Below are 16945 nucleotides of genomic sequence, written 5' to 3' on the forward strand. Positions count from 1 at the left end.
GGAATGAAGTCTCTTGTGTAAGCTGAAGGAAGCACAATGTAAGTGTTTGAAAAGAATCCTCTGATCTTGAGTCCTTGTACTCTGTGGCTTTCCACAATAGAGTCTCTTTTGACCATAGTGGCAAGTTTTAGTTTGACTGGTTCTGTTGATACCTGCAAGATTTCACACACTTCCTCATCTACAAATGTGTGTGTACTTTGTGTATCTAAGAGAGCATATATCAAAGTTTAACTGTGAGACGCATTACCTGCTGAGATCCACACGGGTAGTATCATTGAAGTTCTTTCATTCTCCCCTTCTCCAACCGAGCAGGAAAGTGAGGACATGCTCTCATTGACTGTGCTTTGAGCAGGGGGTTTGTAAAAGAATGCTCTTCATGTAAAGGAGTTGGATGGCTTCTTTTGCAAATGCTACACATAGCTCTGTTTTTACAGTCCTTTGAGTTATGACCCTTTCTCAAGCATGCAAAACACTGCACAAACCTTTTCTTATCATTTGTAGACATTTCTGTCAGCCTTTGGCATTTATGTATGGTGTGGTTTTCTCCGCAGCAGATACATTTGTTCACATTTGAATATTGTGATGGGAAGTCACTTTCCTTTTGTCTGTCTGATTCATTAGACTTGAATGCAGGGCTGGAAACATTTGAGGATTTTACATCAGTGATTAAGGTGTTTGCTTTGGCGTGCTTTGTTTCTCTAACTGGGATTTCAACCGGGGGCTTGAGAGCATGCAAAGACGACACTGGATTACAAGCTATACGTGCTTCCTTAGAAATGAAGCTTGGATAGTCTTTGCTCTTGTCCAGTTGTTCAGTGACAAAGCGATTCCATCTGGATGTTTTCCAGTCTGAGAGTTTGGTCAGAATTTTCTGATTTTCTTCACAGTCATTTAGTACTTGTAGACCTTTTATGTGAGGCATTGCATGACTGCATGTTTGAAGAAAATCACTATACTCTCTCAGCTTAACATACACCTTTCCACCTTCTTTGGCCACCTATTGAGCTTTTCTCTAAAGGCTCGCTGTACAACAAATGAATACCCATATCTATCATTTAACCTATCCCATGCTTGTTTATAAGCTTCCTCATCTTTGCGGTAGAAACTGCCTTCTAGAGTTGATTTAGCCTCACCTGCTATGTACTTCTGTAAGTAAAATAGCCTGTCTGCGGGATTTGAGCACCGTCTTTCTGTAAGAGCTTTAAAGCTTGTGCTCCACTCTATAAACTGTAGAGGATCACCTGCAAACACAGTAGGCTCTGGAGCTGGTAGTCTGCTTAGAGCTACTGCCTCTTGAAATGTTTGGAAAAATGCTTCATTTTGTGTGACTGGCTGTTCACATTTAACATAAGAGGTGGACAGACGAGGACTTACTTTGCTATTTACAGAACTGCATCTCTCACTTTTCATCTCTACCTCTGTGTATGCTCTCAACTTAGCCTCCATCATCTCAATGTCTCTTTTATTTTCAAGTTTTCTCAGGTGTTGACGCTGAGCCTCAATGACATCTTCCATGTCATTTTCTGCTTTCTTTGCAGCCAACTGAGCAGCAATTTCTGCCTTTTTGCTTATAATGCTTGGTGATTCTGAGGGTTGTTCAGAACGATGACTGCATGCAGGAACTTTGGAAGCAGTAGACCCATATATAGATCGAGCATTGTCATTGTCTAGGAGAGGACGTAACTTTGCTCTTTCTGCCTCAGAATCAAAGTTTTTTTCATCCTCAGTTAGTCTAACTTTCATGAAATGTAACAAATCAAATGTAATGCCAGAACATGCATCAACTTTCCTTCTGATCTCTTGGCTTGGGACTGTGAGCTCTCTAATGTTGTCATACATTTTTTTATGTCCAACATCTCAGCCTCATCCATCATGTTACACAAATCCTTTTCAGAACACTTTTCCTTTAATGTTGTACGAATGTCTCTTACTTTAATTTTCCAATTTTGCATACAATGCGATGAACCTTTTCAACGCCGCTGACGAGAGGATTTTCTTGTTTGTTTTTTAGTCAAATCAGGAATATTTTCACTTTCCACTTCCTGAACATTTGTGTCATCTTGCTTTTGAGACTCTAGGTCAATATGAATATCATTCAGAAATATTTGTTCATCTTGGAAAGACATTTTGGATATTTTTTAATTAATTATTTGTAGTTTAGCAGTGCTTAATCTTTTTGATTTATTTATTTTTCTTTGTTCATCATTAGCTGAGGCTTATTTCCATACTTGCACCAAACCTTTGATATGATTTGAGCCTGCTCCTGCAGATGGTAGACACTGTGGCTCAAAGCTTGCTGCAGGGTGAAGACAAATCTTGTACTCTGGCACCATCGTCTGGATGAAGGGGGAAGTACAGCCACGTATGATGAAGGGCTCTCGCCGACGCGGAGTCTCGTCGGCAGGCATGACGTTTTCACTGTAGCTACTCCTGGTCGGCTCAAAAAAGGACTTCACGCCTCGTACTGATGTCCACAGGCATTTATTTCTTCACAGCAGTAGAAAATAGTTGTGAAACACTGTGAAAACTATAAATGGGACAACACATAGGACATGTTGTCAACTCTCCCATTATTATATAGTATTTTGGTCACAAATCACATATTTCAAACATACAACAATACATAAACAAGATGAAAATCATATTACCGTGTGCGCCTAGTTGACCAGTTGTAGAATAGTCTCTTTAAGGGAGAAAAATCTCATTTTCACCACCAAACCTTCCGTCCTGACTCTCCTCTGTAGGTATTTTCACATTCTTACATCTGGTTCCCTTTCGCGGGTATTTACACACTTTCATATCCGGTTCAGACGTCATGTCATGTGACCATCAACAGGTAAATTACTCCTTTAACATGTTAAATAAAATATTAAATAAACTTTTACAACTTAAAAGCTGTGTTACTTAATGTTGTGGACATTATTTTATCATTTTAATACTTAACAAATTAAACTTAAAGTAGCATAGTCTGAGCTCTTGTGGTAACTTATAAAACAGCGCCAGCTACACTAGGATACACTGGTGGAATTCTCCCTTGAATATCAGCCATGTACTATGATGTAATGACCAACTGATGCCATGTAGATGGCAGCAGCACACCTTCAGATGAGAGATTAGCCATGATGGGCTGAGGTCAGAGGAAGAGGAAAGGAGTTAACGAGGCAGAAAATGGCGCTATGAGGCATTATTGTGAAGTATCCAGCAGCTCACACTCATGCAGAGCATGTGTGGATCTAAGTGGACTATTGAGAGTGATCGTGAGAGAAGACGATCAACAAACCAGGGCAAGCGGTGAGACTCGGCATGTCCTGGAGGAGGAGTAAGTAGTGTGTGTTAAAGGGGACATCATGTTAAATCCACTTTTTTAGCCCTTAAATGCATTTTGTTGTATATTTAGAGTGCTTAGAAGTACAGAAAAGTTCAAATTAGTCTCTTTAGGTGCTCCGTAGATATCTTTATATTCTGTTTTGCTCATATTTTTCAACCTGTTTCGATTTTTCTATTCTTTAATACGTTTTTTGAACAATAACGTCAGTATTTGCAGTGGAACTGCCAAATTAGTTCATCAACTCCAGGCCCAACACTTCGAGCAATCCGCCATTTTTATTTCTCACTACTCAATTTGTAGTCCAAGCTCCAGGATGCCAAAGTTACGAGAGGATAAGTCAAAATGTTGGGTTGTTGGATGTAGTAACCCACACGCTTCATTACAACGTCTCCCAGCATCAGAACCTTTTCAAAGTGTCTGGTTGAGTTTTATTTTTTATAGAAATGTACCACATCTGTGGATAAGGTCATTTTTGTGTGTGTGAAGCACTTCAATGATGACTGCTTCATCAACCTCCACCAGTAAAAAGAAGGATTTACAGAAAGACTTTGTCTGATTGAGGGTTCAATTCCTTCTATCTTTGGAGACGACAAACAGAGCACTTCAGTAAGCTGTAAATAATGCTAAAAAGTGTGATGATAAGACGTCTCTGTCATTGTTTTGTTAGCATTAGCAGTTGCACCGTCTTCATATGTTAGCGCTGTGTGCTCGTTTTAGATCCTTGATGATATGGCCTCGCTCCGCCGGGTCCGACTCTGGCTGGAACATGTAAAGCTGGATGGACAAGTCTTCTGTTGTTGACATTTTGTAAATAACGTGTGAATAAAAAAATTCTGCGCCGCTAAATAATCGTATCTCTTCTATCAAACTACAAAAATGGCTGAACATGGTGGAGTTGAACCGAGTGTCACCTCTGCAACCTGGAGAGGGGGCGGGGTATGAAGTGTCTCATTTGCATTTAAAGAGACCGCACCAAAACGAGTTGCTCTCAGAAGCACATCAGAAAAGGGGTAGAAAAGGGGTGGAGCTATAATAATGAGGAATTCAGACCCAAAAACAACTTCATCTGACCAAAGTGCTGTACAGTTTTTTTTAATTATTACAATTACCTATTATTTATTTATTTATTATTACTGACAACTGTGACTTTATCAGATACTATTATCCAAAGTATTATACTTTAACAGTTACCACTACTAGCACGCGCGTACACACACACACACACACACACACACACACACACACACACACACACACACACACACACACACACACACACACACACACACACACTTGCTGAAATGATCACCTTCTGAGGACTGTCCCTGGGAGCCATAGTAACGTAATGTCAGAGTTGAGTCATACTGCCTTCTTCCTGAGTGCATGGATGGAGTGTTATGTTACTTTTCTGTTTCCGTCTCGTCTGAAACGACATATAAGCAGTGTTTGATCTTCCCCTGCGTACAACAAACATGCAGTGTGACGGTAACCAGTTGTTTTGCGTCCTGTTTACGTTATCGACCCTGGATCTCTACAGCGCACACACACACACACACACACACACACACACACACACACACACACACACACACACACACACACACACACACACACACACACACACACACACACACACACACACAGCTTTACAGAAGAAACTTTTAATGTTACATGAATTTCATAAATGCTTTACAAAATCCATGTGCATCTAAACTGACTGTCGTGGATTAATGACACTAAACGAGTCCGAATCGAGTCTGTTCAGGTCTGAGGAGATTCAGATCCACGAGGACAACAAACTGGAACCAGAATAGATGGGGTTCAACTCCCTACAGTGTCCTTGCTAAAAGCCAAAATACAGTCCCCTCCAAAGTATTGGTAAGGTCAATTCTTTTGGTTTGTTGTTTACTGAATACATTTAGGTTTCAGATCAAAACATGAATATGAGACAAAAGTTCACAATTCTAGTTTTTATTTTATGATATTTACATCCAGATGTGTTAAACAACTCAGGACAGAAAACCTTTTGTGAAAGGAATTGACCTTGCTGTCCCAATACATTTGGAGGGGACTGTATATGAAAACAGAATAGTTATCACTTTACACATTTCACAACAAACAGAAATGTCCCCGACGTCCCACCTTCAAACACAACCTAATTTGGCTATCCATGAATGAGCTACTTAACCTCCCACTTTTCCATAGCATTACATACTTCCTACGGGTACTGCACTGCACTAGTAATAATAATATGAACACTATTGAAACACTAACGATCTCCAAAACTCTGAAAACTGATTGAAAAAGCTGAAGATCATGAGTTATTGAACACCAAAGGAAGACATCACAGTGCTGTGGTTTAGCTGGTCAAAGTGCCTGTCTAGTAAACTCATTGGTTCAAATCCCAGCTGTTCCTTGGAAACATGAAGCTCCATTTTCTATGTCTCCACTACGAAATAAAGGAAAACATATTTTGGTGACACACTGACATTCCTTGTGCTCCATGGGCCATGTTTCCCAGTCTAGATCTCCAGTGCGTATTCTCCCATCAAGACTTCTGACACGGCCCCTGCATGTAAATCAAATGACCCAACGCGTCACATGTAAGTCTATCAGTGAAGGAGGTCTGAAGCCAAGTAGATGGAGTGGGCTATGATCTCATTTTTTTTGGGCTGTTCTGAAACCACATTATTTATTTTCTTTATTTTTTACTGTACTTTGTTCTTGTAATATATGTCTGTTCTATTTTTGTATTAACTTTTTGTTTCTGACTGCCTGCTCTTTTTTTATCATGGTGCAGCAACAATTGAATTTCCCCTCTGGGGATCAATAAAGGTAAATTCTATTCTAAAAAAACATCTTCATAATAAAAACTTTGCTGTTAACTTATTTTATTTTTATTTGTTCATTTTCAACCACCCTTAGTGGGCCTGTTAGGGGCGGAGAAAGAACCTGAATGTGACTCAAAAATCCTTTTCTTTCTCTACAGGCTGCAGTCTGGACATGCTGAATAGAAAATGTTAAACACACTGAATCTCTAGTCTTTAAGACAGACACGTTGACCAGCTACGCCACAACACCTCCATGAACTAGAATTCATCTTAAGTCTGTTGAAGTTCCAATTCCAACGTTAGCTTTTCTTCAGTGCAAAATTTCAAACATCATCAGTGAGAAAAGCAACGTATCAATCGTTGAACTGTGGCTGAGTGGTTAAGGTGATGGACTGCTAATCTATTGTGTAACACATGCATGGGTTCAAATCCCATCATGTGTGCAGAGGACTATATGACAGTTAGCCAGGTTAGCTGTTTCATGTCTTTACAGTTTTACATCAACCTGCCAAGAGTCTAGGGATGAAAATTAGCCATAGGCTACAATCTGATATATTTACTTGAACATTTATGAATGTGTGTTGTTCCTTTTATAAATAAATAATAAATATGATCTATGAAAATATCCCTAAAACCTCCTTTTCCAGTGAAAATAACTGTATGTGTTGCAGTGTATCATCTGGACGCTAGATGGCAGTGTGTGTCCAGGTCAAAGAAGGCAGACTGTAGCTGGACTTTTCCTGTCTGTTCTTCAGATGTCACTCATTTCTTCACACATCAACTTTAGAGCATTTTTCACCTCATCCTGATCTTCTGCAGCTTCTTTGGAGACACGTTTATTTTTAAAGCACTGACAAGTTGAGCTGTAGATATTGGAGGTTCTCCAACAAAACTAAACTCCACAGTTTTTCTATCAAATATTCCTTCCAGTCAGTGTTTTCCACTCTGGATGAAACAACTCAGAATCCTAAACTGTGATGGTCTCTATTTTCATGGATTCTTGGAGCTGAGCGACACCATGGATCTAATCAGCAGCTGCAGTCAAACATGGATCATTGGTTACAATTATTTGTTATTTTAATCAATGAAATGTGATTGTTTGAAGAGTTTTATTGAAGAATGACTTGGTGTCACTAAAATATGATTCACCCATAATGTTATGTCAGAAATTATGAATATTTTCTTTGTCAGGTTAATGAGAAACAGTTTAACTTTCACATTTTAATAAAAGAAAAGAAAAATCACTTTACTTCAATGATAAATCAAAACAAAAACTATTAATTTCAAGCATATTTTGTAATAAAATATAATACACATTAAAATGGGTTTCATAGTTCTTATGATGGTTAGAGTATCTTCAGAAAACTTTAGTACAAAAATTTAAAAAGTGATTGAAAGAGCTTGGAAGCTTTTCAGCTATTGGAGCCCAAAGGCACAGGGTGCTGTGGCTTAGCTGGTTAAAGTGCCTGTCTAGTAAACAGGAGATCCTGGGTTCAAATCCCAGCAGTGCCTTGGAAACATGAAATTGTACTTTTGGCAAAGCACTTTAGCATCCTCACTTGATCCTTTCACTTTGTAAATACTTTACACGTTGTGCTTTATGTGTTTAGAGTTTTCCTTCGTCTCATTAAAGCTGCAGTATGTAAGTTTTTTCTGGTGTTTTTTGGTCAAAAATTCATCATCATCTTTGATCATGTTGTAATCCAAAGTGTTCTGAGTGGACAGTGAATATCTTCTCCTTCTCCTGGTTCTGTAAATGAGCTTTAGAAATCTTGGAGCTTGACGCTGGACTTCAGCCAATCCGAGATTGTTCTACCAATAAGGCGATCCCATGAGCTGTTTTAATCATTACTATTACTATTGGCTGCTCGAGCTGCTCGTCAAAAGTCAATTCAGGTTCACAATCTGAGAGTACGGAAAGTGTGATGGCAGATATTCCAGCAGAAGTCTCTAACGCAGCTTTTAACACAGCGGTTACATGGCAAAGCAAGAGGAAAAAGTAAAAGCGAGGTGGAGAAGCAACAGAATAAAGGCACAAATAAAAATGTTTAAAAATTATATTGGAATTTTTTTTTTTTTTAAAGACTACATTTTGCTGCCACAAATTTTTAAGTAGGTGGCCAGAGTGTCCACATCAGGGCTTTAAATTAACACTCACCATATGCGGGTAAAAATTAACTTTGGCGGGTAACATTGTAGTGTTACTAGCTATTTTGGCTGGTGAAAAATGAAACAGATACCACTGCGTCTGTTTGAATTGACAGGCTGCAGAAAGATGCAACAAGTCATTGTTGCCAGATTGGGCTGTTTTCCACCAAGAAATCTGAGGGTTTTTGTGTGTGGTCAGATTTTAAATTGTAATATATATCTGGAAACACAGCTGGTTGTACTAATTTTACATTTCCCATGAACACTATGTCATACAACAATTGGCTTGATTGTTAAATTAATTAACCTTTACTGGTTGTTTATATATGTTGCTACACAAATATGAAATTTGTTCTCTGCATTTTAACCAATCCCTGAGGAGCAGTTGGCAATCGTTTTGCAGCACCTTGGGAGCAGTTAGGGGTTGGGGACTAGCTCAACATCCCACAGTGATGGCCCAGATGAGGATGGAACCAGCAACCCTCCAATTACAAGCCCAGCATTCTTAACCACTGGGCAACAACTCCTGTTACATCACATCACGTCGTTACGTTGTCACGTGACACAGCGCGCCCAATCACAGTAACATAAACACAGCTGTGGCTGGCTGCCGTAATGTCATCAAACAGGTGGTGTATCTCTAACATTAGCTCATTGCCATATAACCTGCTTTAGAAACAGTTTTGGAGAAAGACAACCTATCAGTCATTTAAACGAGGGGCCCTCTGTGTCAGGGCCCTTCAGGTTTAAATATATACCAAGTGGTAAAGGATACATTTGATCTAGAAACGTAGATATTCTTCAAATTATTGATATAACCCACTAGGCCCCATTCTCTGTGTAGCTGGCGCTGTTTTATAAGTTACCACAAGAGCTCAGACTATGCTACTTTCAGTTTAATTTGTTAAGTATTAAAATGATAAAATAATGTCCACAGCATTAAGTAACACAGCCTTTAAGTTGCAAAAGTTTATTTAATATTTTATTTAACATGTAAAAGGAGTAATTTACCTGTTGATGGTCACATGACATGACGTTTGAACCGGATATGAAAGTGTGTAAATATCCGCGAAAGGGAACCAGATGTAAGAGTGTGAAAATACCTACAGAGGAGAGTCAGGACGGAAGGTTTGGTGATGAAAATGAGATTTTTCTCCCTTAAAGAGACTATTCTACAACTGGTCAACTAGGCGCACACGGTAATATGATTTTCACCTTGTTTATGTATTGTTGTATGTTTGAAATATGTGATTTGTGACCAAAATACTGTAGTGTGGATGAGCCGTGAAATAAGGGTTACTGAAGTCTTGTCAGAATTCGCCTTTTATTGCCAAACAAGGGAAGCAGGACAATCGCACACAGTGCTCTTAAACACCATCCACACTGTCAGCACGTGAACTAACACACTCCCTTTCCTCCCGCCCACACTTATTAATCCTCGTTCTACTCCCGCCAACCACGAACTAACGCGAGAGTGAGGACACAACAAAAGGAAACGTCACAATCACATACATTAATTCAGGGCGGCAAACACACACGGAAACACCCAACGTGGCAACCCAGACATGGCAACATAGAACAACATTAAGGCTGGATTCGCCGGCATCACAATACTATATAATAATGGGAGAGTTGACAACATGTCCTATGTGTTGTCCCATTTATAGTTTTCACAGTGTTCCACAACTATTTTCTACTTCTGTGAAGAAATAAATGCCTGTGGACATCAGTACGAGGCGTGAAGTCCTTTTTTGAGCCGACCAGGAGTAGCTACAGTGAAAACGTCATGCCTGCCGACGAGACTCCGCGTCGGTGAGAGCCCTTCATCATACGTGGCTGTACTTCCCCCTTCATCCAGACGATGGCGCCAGAGTACAAGATTTGTCTTCACCCTGCAGCAAGCTTTGAGCCACAGTGTCTACCATCTGCAGGAGCAGGCTCAAATCATATCAAAGGTTTGGTGCAAGTATGGAAATAAGCCTCAGCTAATGATGAACAAAGAAAAATAAATAAATCAAAAAGATTAAGCACTGCTAAACTACAAATAATTAATTAAAAAATATCCAAAATGTCTTTCCAAGATGAACAAATATTTCTGAATGATATTCATATTGACCTAGAGTCTCAAAAGCAAGATGACACAAATGTTCAGGAAGTGGAAAGTGAAAATATTCCTGATTTGACTGAAAAACAAACAAGAAAATCCTCTCGTCAGCGGCGTTATACACCAAAAATGCAAGAAATAAAAGACCAAGACAGGTCAACAGGAGAAAAGGTTCATCGCATTGTATGAAAAATGGAAAATTAAAGTAAGAGACATTCGTACAACATTAAAGGAAAAGTGTTCTGAAAAGGATTTGTGTAACATGATGGATGAGGCTGAGATGTTGGACATAAAAAAATGTATGACAACATTAGAGAGCTCACAGTCCCAAGCCAAGAGATCAGAAGGAAAGTTGATGCATGTTCTGGCATTACATTTGATTTGTTACATTTCATGAAAGTTAGACTAACTGAGGATGAAAAAAACTTTGATTCTGAGGCAGAAAGAGCAAAGTTACGTGCTCTCCTAGACAATGACAATGCTCGATCTATATATGGGTCTACTGCTTCCAAAGTTCCTGCATGCAGTCATCGTTCTGAACAACCCTCAGAATCACCAAGCATTATAAGCAAAAAGGCAGAAATTGCTGCTCAGTTGGCTGCAAAGAAAGCAGAAAATGACATGGAAGATGTCATTGAGGCTCAGCGTCAACACCTGAGAAAACTTGAAAATAAAAGAGACATTGAGATGATGGAGGCTAAGTTGAGAGCATACACAGAGGTAGAGATGAAAAGTGAGAGATGCAGTTCTGTAAATAGCAAAGTAGGTCCTCGTCTGTCCACCGCTTATGTTAAATGTGAACAGCCAGTCACACAAAATGAAGCATTTTTCCAAACATTTCAAGAGGCAGTAGCTCTAAGCAGACTACCAGCTCCAGAGCCTACTGTGTTTGCAGGTGATCCTCTACAGTTTATAGAGTGGAGCACAAGCTTTAAAGCTCTTATAGAAAGACGGTGCTCAAATCCCGCAGACAGGCTATTTTACTTACAGAAGTACATAGCAGGCGAGGCTAAATCAACTCTAGAAGGCAGTTTCTACCGCAAAGATGAGGAAGCTTATAAACAAGCATGGGATAGGTTAAATGATAGATATGGGTATTCATTTGTTGTACAGCGAGCCTTTAGAGAAAAGCTCAATAGGTGGCCAAAGAAGGTGGAAAGGTGTATGTTAAGCTGAGAGAGTATAGTGATTTTCTTCAAACATGCAGTCATGCAATGCCTCACATAAAAGGTCTACAAGTACTAAATGACTGTGAAGAAAATCAGAAAATGCTGACCAAACTCAGACTGGATAACATCCAGATGGAATTGCTTTGTCACTGAACAACTGGACAAGAGCAAAGACTATCCAAGCTTCATTTCTAAGGAAGCACGTGTTGTAAATGACTTGAAAAGCTTTTATTTTGTTTAAACATGTTTATACTGAAACTGAGTTTATAGTTTTACTTTGAAGGAATTTATGCCTTACTTCCTGTTTAGACGGAAGTGACGGAAATTATAAGGAAGTGATTGGACTGCACTCAGCGCTCCTCATGCGTCGGAGACGGAGAGAAAAGAAGGGTGTTTAACGTAATGAATACGGTTGAAAGTGAAGCATACTTGTACAGATAGCACCTGGTTGATGAGGGATCAAGGTTTGTGTGTGACTTTATTGTTTCATGGTATTTTTTGTTTGTGTTATATTTTACGGAGCATTTTTTGATTGGATGATTAACACATGTGAGTGTGTTCTTGCCTCATTTGTCCACTAGAAGGTGCTAATGTATTGTTAATGAATATAACTTTGGAAAACATGTGTAAGGTGCACAGAAGTTAAAATATTGTTGAATAAGCTGTTAAAAATGCAAGGTTTCACACTGCAAGAGTAATTGTATTTGTATTGTTTTTCTTTATAGCTCTTACGGTGCGTTCACTAAAGGAAATGAAAGTTATAATTAAAGGAAAGTGAACCATCAGTTTGAGAGTCAGACCATCAATCAACCGGGGTTGTTTACAGTAAGAGCTTGACCCTTTAAGCTCACCCAGAGCTTAATTGAAGATTCTACAGTCTACGGTGGAACTCGTCCTCGAGATGGAAGCATCTAAAGAAGCTGGAGAGCACGCAGAGCCCTACATGGTCGACAAGGAAAAAGAATCTGCATGTTCCACTCGCCGAAAGAAACCAACGGAAAAGATGCAACTATATCTGGAGGAAGAGGCCCATAAAAAGGAAAAACGGCTTACTCATCATTACAATCAATGGAAAGAACAAGTACGTAATGCACGAGAGCAGTTAAAGGGAGATATAACAAATAGCCAAATTGCTTCACTTATGGACAATGTAGAGCAAAAAAGAGATAGTGTAATAAATTTGTATATGGACATTAGAGATCACATCACACCAAACAGTGATACAAGGCGTCTCATTGATGCCTGCGAAGCAGTCACAAGAGACATTATTAAAGTTACTCATGAGAGACTTTCAGGCATAGATGGAGACTATGACAGCACCACAGTAAAAACCCGTCTCCGTGAACTTCGTGACAAAGAATATGCTCAGTCTATTTACGGTTCCAGTGATACTACTTCAGTTAAACGCTCCATTGCTAGTGAATCTTATTCTGTCAAATCAGTAGTGGCTGTCAAGAGAGCAGAAGCTGCTGCAGAATTAGCAGCTAAAGAAGCAGAATATGAACTCCTAATGGAGGAAGAGAAACAAAAGGAAAAGATAGATCATTTAAATCGAGAACTAGAAAGATTAAAGGCAGTGAAGAATGTGAAAGCTGCAAGAGCCAGATTATTGACATTTGAGTAAGAAATAAACATTGAAAACAGTATTCACTCCTCAAACATGAGTAGAGCAGCTCCACAGCCACCCATAGTCTTAGCTCCAACTCCAATAACCAGTAACCATGCAGTGTCAACCTCACCCCCACCAGCAGCAGATGCCCTCTACTTAGCAAAGGCAGTGCAGGACAGCATTGCGATGAACAGATTACCAATGCCAGAGCCCTCCTTATCCACAGGAGACCCAATCCAGTTCATTGAGTGGAAAGCTTCATTTATTTCCCTCATCGATAACAAGAACATTTCACCTGCAGACAAACTACATTATTTAAAGTGATACGTTGGGGGTCCAGCTCGAAAAACACTTGAAGGCATATTTTACAGAAATGACAATGACGCATATAATGATGCATGGGAACGTTTAAAACAAAGGTATGGACATCCATTTATTATACAGAAAGCATTTAGAGAAAAGCTTGCAAAATGGCCGAACATCCAATCAAAAGATGCTGGAGGATTTAGAGCATTTGCCGACTTTATTCAAACATGTGAAGAAGCCATGCCACACATTAAAGGTTTAAACATCCTCAACGACTGTGAAGAAAATCAACGTTTAGTTCAGAAGCTGCCAGATTGGGCAGCAGCAAGGTGGAACAGGCAAGCTACACAGTTCATGAAAATAAATAACGAGTTTCCCACTTTCAAAGACTTTGCAGATTTCATGACATCTGAAGCAGACATAGTGTGCAACCCTATCACATCGCTTCATACACTCCGTTCTTCAGACACCACCTATACAGGTAAAATCTCACATCATCGAGAAAGAAAACTTACATCCAATGTGCTCCACACACAGACAGTAACACAGACAGAAAGTTTCAAAGACAGTAAACCTAACACAAAACTACCCTGCATGCTGTGTCAGGAAAGTGGACACAAGCTTCACAGCTGCCTGCAGTTTAAGGATAAATCACTCGATGATAGAAGAAGGTACATTAAGGAGAAAAAACTTTGTTATGGCTGTCTCAAACCAGGACATGGTGCAAAGGACTGTCGTTACAGACTTGTGTGCGAAGTATGTAAGAAAAAACACCCCACATGTCTACACGACTTCAACTACAGCAAAGACAAAACATTCCAAAGTGATGCAGAACTGACAGCTACTACACTGTCACTTAGTGCAAACACTAGTGAAAATAGCGTTAGCACATCCATGATTGTACCAGTCTGGGTATCTTCAGAGACACAACCAGGAATAGAGAAGCTAATATATGCACTTTTAGACACCCAAAGTGACACAGTGTTTATTGATGAAGATATTTCAAACAGTCTTAACATTCAAAGAACCCCTGTAAAGCTGAAGCTCACTACCATGCTAGGAAAGGATGCTGTTGTACAAAGTGAACGTGTCTCAGGTCTCAAGGTCAGAGGGTACAACTCCTCAGAAATAATTAAACTTCCCCCAGCTTACACTAAAAACTGCATCCCAGTGAACCGTTCTCATATCCCTACCTGTGAAACGGCAAAACAATGGAATCACTTTAAGGAAATAGTGAATGAGATTCCCCCTCACTTTGAGTGTGAAGTCGGCTTATTAATAGGCTACAACTGCACTAAGGCACTGGCTCCTAAGCAAGTTATTCTGGGAGGAGAAGAGGACCCTTATGCAGTTCGCACAGCATTAGGATGGAGTATTGTTGGTCCCTCAGCATCACAAAATGACTCGTCAAGCATAACCACAATGTGTCACAGAGTTACGGTCAAGGAGCTTCCCTTAGTGACGCCAACTGATGTACTCAAAGTTTTGGAATCTGACTTCAAGGACGACAAAAATGATGAAAAGTCAGTGTCTCAAGATGATATTCTCTTTCTGAACACATTGAAGGAAGGAATATACAAAAATGCAGACGGACATTATGAAATGCCACTCCCATTCAAAGAGAGACCACACTTACCTGACAATAAACCTATGGCCATGATGAGACTTGAAAGCCTAAAAAGAAAACTGTTAAAGGATGAAAGGTATAAGGAACAATATGTAAAGTTTTTGAGTGAGGTCATAGAAAGGGGAGAAGCAGAGGAAGTTTACAGTGAAACTAAAGAAGGAGAAAAGTGGTATATTCCTCATCATGGGATATATCATCCCCAAAAGCCAGAAAAGCTTAGAGTAGTGTTTGATGGCTCAGCTAAGTACAAAGGTACAAGTCTTAATGATAATTTGCTGTCAGGACCCGACTTACTTAACAGTCTCAATGGTGTTTTACTTCGTTTCAGAAAGCATCAAGTTGCTTTACTCTGTGACGTTGAAAAAATATTTCACCAATTTCATGTATATGAAACAGACAGAGATTATTTAAGATTTTTATGGTGGAAAAATGGCAATTTAAACACTGAGCGACAAGAGTTTCGGATGAAGGTGCACCTTTTCGGCGCTACATCTTCACCAGGGTGTGCCAACTACGGTTTAAAGCATATCGCTAAAAATAATGAAGCATCATTTCCCCTTGCGTCACAGTTCATAACAAATGATTTCTATGTAGATGACGGTGTAACCAGCACAGCAAGCGTCTCAGAAGCCATCCAGCTTGCAAAGGAAGCTCGGAATGTCTGTTCATCAGGCGGCCTCAGACTGCACAAGTTTATGAGTAATGATAAAACAGTGTTAGAAAGCATTCCATCGTCCGAACATGCTACTCCAAAGCAGGCTTGCGTCCTAGACTTTAAAGATTTGGAACTTGAAAGAGCTCTCGGCATTCAGTGGCACATTGAATCAGACACATTCAGATTTAGCTTTCATTCCAACAAGCAACCTGACACAAGGCGTGGCATCCTATCAATGGTTGCATCGCTCTTTGATCCACTAGGGTTTGTCTCCCCTGTCATACTCACAGGCAAAAGAGTGCTGTAAGAAACATGTAAACAAGGCACAGGCTGGGATGACCCCCTCCCCATACATCTAAAGTCAGTGTGGGAAAAATGGAAAGATGACTTAGAGAACCTAGAGAAAATCTCTATACCACGGTGCTATATACCCAAAGACTTAGAACAAACGGTTAAGACTGAGTTACATCATTTTTCTGATGCTTGTTTGTATGGTTATGGTCAGTGTACCTATTTAAGACATATAAACAAAGATGGTAAAGTACATTGCGCTTTAGTCATGGCAAAGACAAGAGTTGCTCCAATTAAGATCGTTACAATTCCCAGACTTGAACTTACCGCTGCTGTTGTATCCATTACTGTAAGTCAGATGTTAAGGGATGAGCTTAAATTGACACAAGTGGATGAATACTTTTGGACAGACTCTAAAGTAGTCTTAGGCTACATCCATAACGAAGCGCGACGTTTTCACATGTTTATGTCCAACAGAGTTCAGAAAATAAGACTAAATAGCTCCCCTCAACAATGGAGATATGTTCCCACAGATCAAAACCGTGCTGACATTGCCTCCCGAGGCGCAAGTGCAAGTGAACTCATCACATCAAACTGGTTTCAGGGACCCCAGTTTCTATGGGAGAGTGAACTACCTCCCACTGTAGATGTTGTCACAGAAATTACCCTTGGCGATCCAGAGGTAAAAAAGATACATGCCCTGAACACATGCACACAAACACAACCAACATGTTTGTCAGACAAGCTGATACATTTTTCATCATGGTGCAATGCTACTCAAGCCATAGCACGTCTCATTCGCTGTGCTAAGAAAGACAAATCTACAGGCCACAGTACAGTACAAGAAAGAAAGACTGCCACATGTGTGATTCTGAAG

At 39.7% G+C, this 16945-nt stretch overlaps 1 non-coding gene across 1 annotated transcript; it reads left to right on the forward strand.

Annotated features, from left to right (window-relative positions):
- The first annotated feature begins 7597 nt into the window (after positions 1-7597).
- On the forward strand, positions 7598-7671 carry trnat-agu (transfer RNA threonine (anticodon AGU)). The gene has a single exon. It is a non-coding gene; the product is annotated as a tRNA-Thr (tRNA).
- The last annotated feature ends 9274 nt before the right edge of the window (positions 7672-16945 follow it).

This window comes from Gouania willdenowi, chromosome 17, assembly GCF_900634775.1.
Source record: "Gouania willdenowi chromosome 17, fGouWil2.1, whole genome shotgun sequence".
NCBI lineage: Eukaryota > Metazoa > Chordata > Actinopteri > Blenniiformes > Gobiesocidae > Gouania > Gouania willdenowi.